The sequence below is a fragment of the Schistocerca cancellata genome, unplaced genomic scaffold (genome assembly GCF_023864275.1).
Source record: "Schistocerca cancellata isolate TAMUIC-IGC-003103 unplaced genomic scaffold, iqSchCanc2.1 HiC_scaffold_754, whole genome shotgun sequence".
In the NCBI taxonomy this organism is placed as follows: Eukaryota; Metazoa; Arthropoda; class Insecta; order Orthoptera; family Acrididae; genus Schistocerca; species Schistocerca cancellata.
In genome coordinates this window covers 2536082-2545142 of record NW_026046765.1, presented here as the reverse complement: position 1 = coordinate 2545142, position 9061 = coordinate 2536082, and positions in this window count along the sequence as shown.

Here is a 9061-nt window from a genome sequence, read left to right as displayed (position 1 = left end):
ACATGAGGAAAGTTTCCAGCCGATTTCTCATTCACAAACAGCAGTTTACCGGCGTTGCCTGGTCAAACGTTGTTGTGATGCCCCGTGTAAGGAGCAGAAATGCGTACCATCACGTTTGCGACTTTGATAAATGTCGGATTGTAGCCTATCACGATTGCGGTTTATCGTATCGCGACAATGCTGCTCGCGTTGGTCGAGATTCAATGACTGTCAGCAGAATATTGAATCGGTGGGTTCAGGAGGGTAATACGGAACGCAGTGCTGGATCCCAACGGCTTCGTATCACTAGCAGTAGAGATGACAGGCATCTTATCCGCAAGGCTGTAACGGATCGTGCAGCCACGTCTCGATCCCTGAGTCAACAGATGGGGATGTTTGCAAGACAACAACCATCTGCACGAACAGTTCGACGACGTTTGCTTCAGCATGGACTATCAGCTCGGAGACTATGACTATGGTTACCCTTGACGCTGCATCACAGACAGGAGCGCCAGCGATGGTGTACTCAACGACGAACGTGGGTGCACGAATGGCAAACCGCCATTTTTTCGGATGAATCCAGGTTCTGTTTACAGCATCATGATGGTCGCATCCGTGGTTGGTGACATCGCGGTGAACACAATTGGAAGCATGTATTCGTCATCGCCATACTGGCGTATCACCCGGCGTGATGGTATGGGGTGCCATTGGTTACACGTCTCCGTTACCTCTTTTTCGCATTGACGGCACTTTGAACAATGTACGTTACATTTCAGATGTCTTACGACCCGTGGCTCTACCCTTCATTCGATCCCTGCGAAACCCTACATTTCAGCAGGATAATGCACGACCGCATGTTGCAGGTCCTGTACGGGCCTTTCTGGATACAGAAAATGTTCGACTGCTGCCCTGGCCAGCACATCCTCCAGATCTCTCACCAACTGAAAACGTCTGGTCAATGGTGGCCGAGCAACTGTCTCGTCACAATACGCCAGTCACTACTCTTGATGAATTGTGGTATCGTGTTGATGCTGCATGGGCAGCTGTACCTGTACATGCCACCCAAGCTCCGTTTGACTCAATGCCCAGGCGTAACAAGGCCGTTATTACGGTCAGAAGTGGTTGTTCTGAGGTACTTCAAATGGTTCAAATGGCTCTGAGCACTAAGGGACTCAACATATTAGGTCATAAGTCCCCTAGAACTTAGAACTACTTAAACCTAACTAACCTAAGGACATCACACACACCCATGCCCGAGGCAGGATTCGAACCTGCGACCGTAGCAGTCCCGCGGTTCCGGACTGCAGCGCCAGAACCGCACGGCCACCGCGGCCGGCTCTCAGGTACTGATTTCTCAGGATCTATGCACCGAAATTCCGTGAAAATGTAATCACATGTCAGTTCAAGTATAATATATTTGTCCAATGAATACCCGTTTATCATCTGCATTTCTTCTTGGTGTAGCACTTCGTTAAGCTTTACTGCGTGGATATAGTTTCAGAAAAAAATGTTCAAATGTGTGTGAATTCCTAGGGGACAAAACCGCTTAGGTCACGGTCCGTAGGCTTACACCCTACAAAGTTTTCGCAACGAACTAGGTGGTTGTAATACCGAGAAGTAGCTATGTGGGATATAACGACACTACTTACAGTTTCAAATTATTATGTCGTTTTCGTAGTTATGACCCAACTTAAATTCTAGCTACTGCGCAATATATTGGCATAGGTTTTAGGTAGAGGTTTATAATCCCGTTTACGTCGAGGTCACATGGGATGTAATTTATGTATCGTCGTGAACACATGGTGACAGTCTTCACGCTTTCACCTAATATTTTGCGCGATTAAGGCTTCAGTACCTACATTCGCTTACACTACTTACTGTAAGAGGTCCATAAAATAATGGACAATGTATTTTCGTAACCTTTTGAATCACAGCTGTAAAGACATGGACGTGGACAAAAGAAACTGTGGAGCTGAAGCTCCATAACAGCAGTTGTATACGTGATTAGTCCAATGACTGAGCTAATTTTCCATATGACAAGAAATTACGGAATAAATTTATACTTAATATCGGTATCTGTCGGGTGACATTCGGATATATTATTTCAGGAAAGCACAAAATGTGGGGCATACCAACGCGTAAGCAGCGGATGAATTTTCTTTCAGCTGCAGGAATGCAAACAGACATTAGTGTCAACTAATAAAATTTTTGTGTTTCTCTCACGCATTAATACGATCTTATTGCGTTACAGTGCATAGAATGTTAGAAAGGAGTGATGTACAATATCGTTTACAGCTGAGGCATTCATTTTATGGATCCAATACCGTTAACCAATAACGTTGCTTCATTACGGGGAAAGTAATTCCAATGGCCTTTGTTGACATTGTCAGACGAGCAGTCCACAGTTAATCCTCGCTACATGTTTCGTTTGAGAGCTACATAAGCCAAATCAATACGCTTGGGACAGCATGCGCAATTTAATATGTACCGAAACGCCGCTAATAAAAACAGGATTGTTCCAATTCTCATACCTCGGCTTCTGTTCGTGATACAAAGGTAGGTTCAAGCGTCTGCAATATGCATTGGACTGGGGACCATTTGTATGTATAACAGAAGGATTGTCTTATTGTAACTACAGTACAGCGTCAGAGATTTTATTTTACTCATTTCCAACCGCTTAGACAAATGGAGCAAATTGGTTGGTTCTTTTTGCAAAAGATGTGGTCTACGCTGCGCCTTAAGGGCTCATGGAGGCACCGTTTAGTTAATGGTCGGTTTGAGGGGAAACCCGAAAAACATTGATTTCAGATTGCAAATTCGAGCCGCGTATTCCAAAACGGCTATGCACAGCGAATGGCTGACATTTTTACGATATATTAGTAATTTCCCATCTCGAATAAATTTTGTTAAACCTTTACCCGCTTCAGAGACACTGAACTTCAAAGTTCCCAACTTGTATACTTAAAACAGCCACGAATATCCTGTGTGACGCGAAAACTTATTTTATAAAGTAACATAGCAGGGAGAAATATCGTGTAAACTGTATCCGCTGTCACAAGAAGATTCTTGGAACGCCACTTTGTAGTATTGAAGCACATGCAAAATTGTTTTCTGAGTAAAATACGAACTTAGGTGTAAAATCAGTTTGGCATTATTTCAGTTTCACATAAGTAAATTATCAAATTATTGGTCATTAAGTTCTTTTCATATGAGTTACATGCCCTGCCGTAGAAGGGAAGAGACGAGAACAGGCGAAAAAATGCTCCTGTCGGAACACAAAAAAGGCGAATACGCTCCTGTATACGAAAAGACTGACTGAAATGTGATGAACCAGCTGCCTCGTTCTATCTTCCTCAGCAACTTCAAAAATGTTCCCAAAAATTTTGGCATGTCAACGTATTCGCGCTTTATGCGGGGAGACAAGGAAACAGAAAGAGACGCAAAAGTACTATATAGGGTGGTCCGTTGATAGTGATCGGACCAAATATCTCACGAAATAAGCATCAAACGAAAAAACTACAAAGAACGAAAGTCGTCTAGCTTGAAGGGGGAAACCAGATGGCGCTATGGTTGGCGAGCTAGGTGACGCTGCCATAGGTCAAATGGATATCAACTGCTTTTGTTTAAAAATAGGAACCCCCATTTTTATTACAGATTCGTGTAGTACGTAAAGAAACATGACTGTTTTCGTTGGACCACTTTTTTCGCTTTGTGATAAATGGCACTGTAATAATCACAAACGCATAAGTACGTGATATCAAGTAACATTCCACCAGTGCGGACGGTATTTGCTTCGTGATACATTACCCGTGTTAAAATGGACCGTTTACCAACTGCATAAAAGGTCGATATCGTGTTGATGTACGGCTATTGTGATCAAAATGCCCAATGGGAGTGTGCTATGTATGCTGCTCGGTATCCTGTACGACATCATCCAAAAGTCCGGACCGTTCGCCGGATAGTTACATTATTTAAGAAAACAGGAAGTATTCAGCCACATGTGAAACGTCAACCACGACCTGCAACAAATGATGATGCCCAAGTAGGTGTTTTAGCTGCTGCCGTGGCTAATCCGCACGTCAGTAGCAGACAAATTGCGCGAGAATCGGGAATCTCGAAAACGTCGGTGTTGAGAATGCTACAGTAACATCGATCGCACCCGTACCATATTTCTATGCACCAGGAATTGGATGGCGACGACTTTGAACGTCGTGTACAGTTCTGCCACTGGGCACAAGAGAAATTACGGGAAAATGACAGATTTTTTGCACACGTTCTATTTAGCGACGAAGCGTCACTCACCAACAGCGGTAGCGTAAACCGGCATAATATGCACTATTGGGCAACTTAAAATCCACGATGGCTGCGACAAGTGGAACATCAGCGACCTTGGCGGGTTAATGTATGGTGTGGCATTATGGGAGGAAGGATAATTGGTCCCCATTTTACGATGGCAATCTAAATGGTGCTGTGTGTGTTGATTTCCTACGTAATGTTCTACCGATGTTACTACAAGACGTTTCACTGCATGACAGAATGGCGATGTACTTCCAGCATGATGGACATCCGGCACATAGCTCGATTGCTTTTGAAATGGTATTGAATAGCATATTTCATGACAGGTGGACTGGTCGTCGAAGCACCATACTATGGCCCGCACATACACCGGATCTGACGTCCCCGGATTTCTTTCTGTAAGGAAAATGAAGTATATTTGCTATCTACCGACATCGCCTCTCAACATGTGTCAGTGCATTGCCAGTGCATCTGCGAACATTACAGAAGGCGAACTACTCGCTGTTGAGAGGAATGTCGTTACACGTATTGCCAAGTACCTTGAGGTTGACGGACATCATTTTGACCATTTATTGCATTAATGTGGTATTTACAGGTAATCACGCTGTAACAGCATGCGTTCTCAGAAATGATAAGTTCACAAAGGTACATGTATCACATTGGAACAACCGAAATAAAATGTTGAAACGTATCTACGTTCTGTATTTTAATTTAAAAAACCTACCAGTTACTAACTGTTCGTCTAAAATTGTGTGCCATATGTTTGTGACTATTACAGCGCCATCCATCAGAAAGCGAAAAAAATGGTATAATTAAATCATTCATATTTCTTTACGCACTACACGAATATGTAATAAAAAATGGGGGTTCCTTTTTTAAAAAGAAGAAAGGTAGTTGATATCAGTTTGACCCATGGCAGCGCCATCTAGTGGGCCAACCATAGAACCATCTGGTTTCCCCCTACAAGCTAGACAAGTTTCGTTCTTTGCAGTTTCTTTCGCTTGACGCTTATATCGTGAGATATTTGGCTCGGTCACGATCAATGGACCACCTTGTATACTGGAAGGTAGTGGATAGCGGTTACGGTACAGAGAGAGCGGAGGGGACAGTAATACTGTGAGAGAAAGAGAGGGAGACAGTGGTAGTCGAAAACGACTGACAGTGACAGAACAGTGATACGAAAAGAGTGAAGGAGGAAGTGCCATTGGAGGAGGAATACAGGAAGAAGAAAGCGGAAGTGGGTGAGAGCCAGTTATAATGACTGAAAGAATCTGTGACAATGACATCGGGGAAGAGAGAGATAATGACTGTGAAGAGACAGCAGCAGTGGGAAGGAGTGAAGGAGACAGTGCAGTAAGAAAGAGCAAGAGGGAGACGGTGACAGGGGAGGAGACAGTATTAAGTAGGAAAGAACGAAAGGGCTCTGACTGTGAGACAGGAGACGTTACAATTAGAGAGAAACAAAGGGATAATGACAATGAGTACGGCTGAATGAATGAGTGAGTGAACAATGGGCGAGTGGGTGTGGATGGATATGAGCGACTTACAGTGATGGACTAGTGGGTGTGAGCGAGTTACAGTTTGGGCAGCTTGTGACAGTGAGAGCTGAGTTACATACTAAACCAAGTGTGAATATGTTCGCTTGCCGAAATTTTAGGTAAAATTTCTTCATGCTCTGGGCAAGGTAGACCGAGGCAACTAGAACCACACTTTTCCGTCTGAATCATTGAAAGCAGGATATATTATCCTTTTTGTGATGCGATAGGAGGATTTTTCAGCTATTTTAAATGTACCATTAATTCGCAGCTTCTTGTCAGTCCAACGAAACAGTCTAATGGTAGAATTTGTCCAACTGAAAACTTTATTCTGTGGAGACTAACGCCGTCAGCAGAAAAAGTTACTACTTGATGTCTTCATACTGGCGTGTAACAGATGTACAAAATTAATTTCGTCGTAATTTCATCAGTCCTTTGTGACAATTCGTCTGGATGAAAACAGATCACCAATATCTATAAAATGTTATCAGGAATTTGAATTGAAAACATTCTATGTCCCGCGTAGCTATCGTCTGCAATAACTTATAAACATATAAATCTGAAATGTCAGTCTATATTTTTCACATCACTGAAGTGCTTCTTCAGCTAATATATCGCCCGATTCCTGATTATGCATGTCGTGGAAATGGAAATGGTGTTATACAGACAAATATACAGCACGATCTGGCAACAAAATGAAGGACGGAAATCCATATTCATTTTTCCGCTAGTTAAAATTCAAGTTTGTGTTTCTGCTGTCTTGACTGCGCACAACGGAAAGCTCTTGCGTTGAAAATACACGAGAGCAAGGAACGATGAAAACACGGGTAGTAAAAACGCGCTTCGTAAACACTAATAGAAGATCACCGGATCCAGAAGGTCAGGCGAAATCTCGTGAAAGTAGTGCTTCTCTGTACGATATGCGAAAAGCAGTATACAAATGTGAGATTTCTTAGTTTATTTTGCAACATGAAAAAGCATCTATTTTCGACTCTTCTTTCACCGTCCATCGTCATTATATACAAAGTTTCGTTAAAACGTTGTGGCCTGATGAGTCAGAAGGTAAGATTCAAATGGTTCAAATGGCTCTGAGCACTATGGGACATAACATCTGAGGTCATCAGTCCCCTAGACTTAGAACTAGTTAAACCTAACTAACATAAGGACATCACACACATCCATGCCCGAGGCAGGATTCGAACCTGCAACCGTAGCAGCAGCGCGGTTGCGGACTGAAGCACTTAGAACCGCTCGGCCACAGCGGCCGGCCAGAAGATAAGAATCAGTCTACAGATCCGAAGGTGTGGCATTCGATCCGTCAGTGGGCCCTGGATTCTGTCTACCATTTTTCGTTTCTCTGCCCTCTGGTAATGATTCACTGTGACAAACGGCAAGATCAGCGATAGTTTGCAGTCTACGTTGAAAAGTAAGTCGTTCTGTAGTGGGCCTGGTAAGTAATATCGAAAGTCTGAGGAAGGTAACAGCACACCACCTCAAAAAGGACATTGATTACAGTGGCCGGCTGGAGTGGCCGTGCGGTTCTAGGCGCTACAGTCTGGAACCGAGGGACCGCTACGGTCGCAGGTTAGAATCCTGCCTCGGGCTTGGATGTGTGTGACGTCCTTAGGTTAGTTAGGTTTAATTAGTTCTAAGTTCTAGGCGACTGATGACCTCAGAAGTTAAGTCGCATAGTGCTCAGAGCCCTTTGAACCATTTTTTTTATTATAATGTGCTGTTCATAGCAGGCATCTGGCTGGAGGTAGCTCTGATGGTTCAGATGGTGAATGGCACAGGGTATAAGTTGCACACTCACTAGCTAAGGACGCAAGTCTCACAATTTAGGTAAAGACCTGCAGTTCTTTACGAGTGAAGCATCAGTACAAGCGAGTTCTCTTGTCGTTTTCTCAGCGTTCCTCGCCAGCTCGGTAGCATAGCACATTTACATCTTAGGCCACTCCACTTTAGAGCAAGCGAATCACGAGCTGGAGTGCGGCATTGGAAGCTGTGAGCGCGCCCCTTGCGCTGCATCCACAGATTTGACCAACCAGCGACTTTATAAATTAACTTGGAGGAAAGGAAAAAAGATTCAGCTTTGCAGCCTGTTTCCCACGCGTTTACGCCGTGTCTTTGCTAAAGCGTGACCTGGATGGAAGCACAGCCCTCCATAAAAAGATCGTTATCTCCCCTGTTGCATCCATTTCGAACTTTCCAAAGAATGGCCATAAACTCGCCAAAAGCCTCGTACCTTCACAATATGTTTTGTAACAGAGTCTGGACGTCTTGGCGTCAGTGACCTGTCCCACTGAAATTCGCAGGAAGCTCACAGTCGTCTCACCAGCTTCCTGCCTCACAAGGGCCCATCGCCTGCTTTACTGTCAGTCTTCAATTCTCTGCCTATTGCGACGGCGAGTCCTCTGCGATAGTCCGCCTACCTGGACGTGGCCGCCGACCCACCGGCGCCATCCAACGTGTCTGCACAATGAGACCAAGGAGCTGGGCAGTCCACAATGTTTTCACCCAGGTTCAGCAGAAAAAACGCTCCCATCGGCCCTCAGCAGCCTTACGCTTTTAGTGCAGTCGTTTAACGGGCTCCGGAACGCCCTATACTTGCAATGTTAAAATAACGCTTATAAATTACATCTTTCCTCACAAAGTATTTGAGGTAGGAAGTTGAACTTCTTACAGATTATTTATTGGAATACGAGCTACAACTTAACACAGGGATTTTACAAAATTTTAGTTCAGTTATTAAAGATGATTTTTTTTCAATTGTAATGAAAATCCACAACATTTTTTTGCAATTTTTTATTTATGTATTCAAAAATATACAGTTTTTTGGAAAAAGGCTGTGTTAAATTATGCAGAAGGTACTGTGTAACATTTACTGAAAGTTTGAAACAAATATGTTTGGAAGATCCTTAGAAAACATGTAATTAGTATGAGAAAATAAAAGTTTTGGGAATCGAGCGACAAAGATTGGATTAACTTTTTAGTGCATTCCAGGTCCATAGGATGGATTATCTTCATCCTCTGCAAACTCCTCCTCCAGCTTCCTCTTGTTCCTCCTCCTGTTTACTCTTGCTTGTGTTTCTAGACTCTTTACAGCCCTGTCTGCAGCCCGAAGGCGTTCCTTGTCTAAAGCAAGCATCGCTCGTACCATGTTAGAACCTATCTTCATTCCCATATTTCTAAATACCTTGCACCTTAAAATGTTGCCATCATTGAAAGTCGCAACAGCAACTTTACTTTCA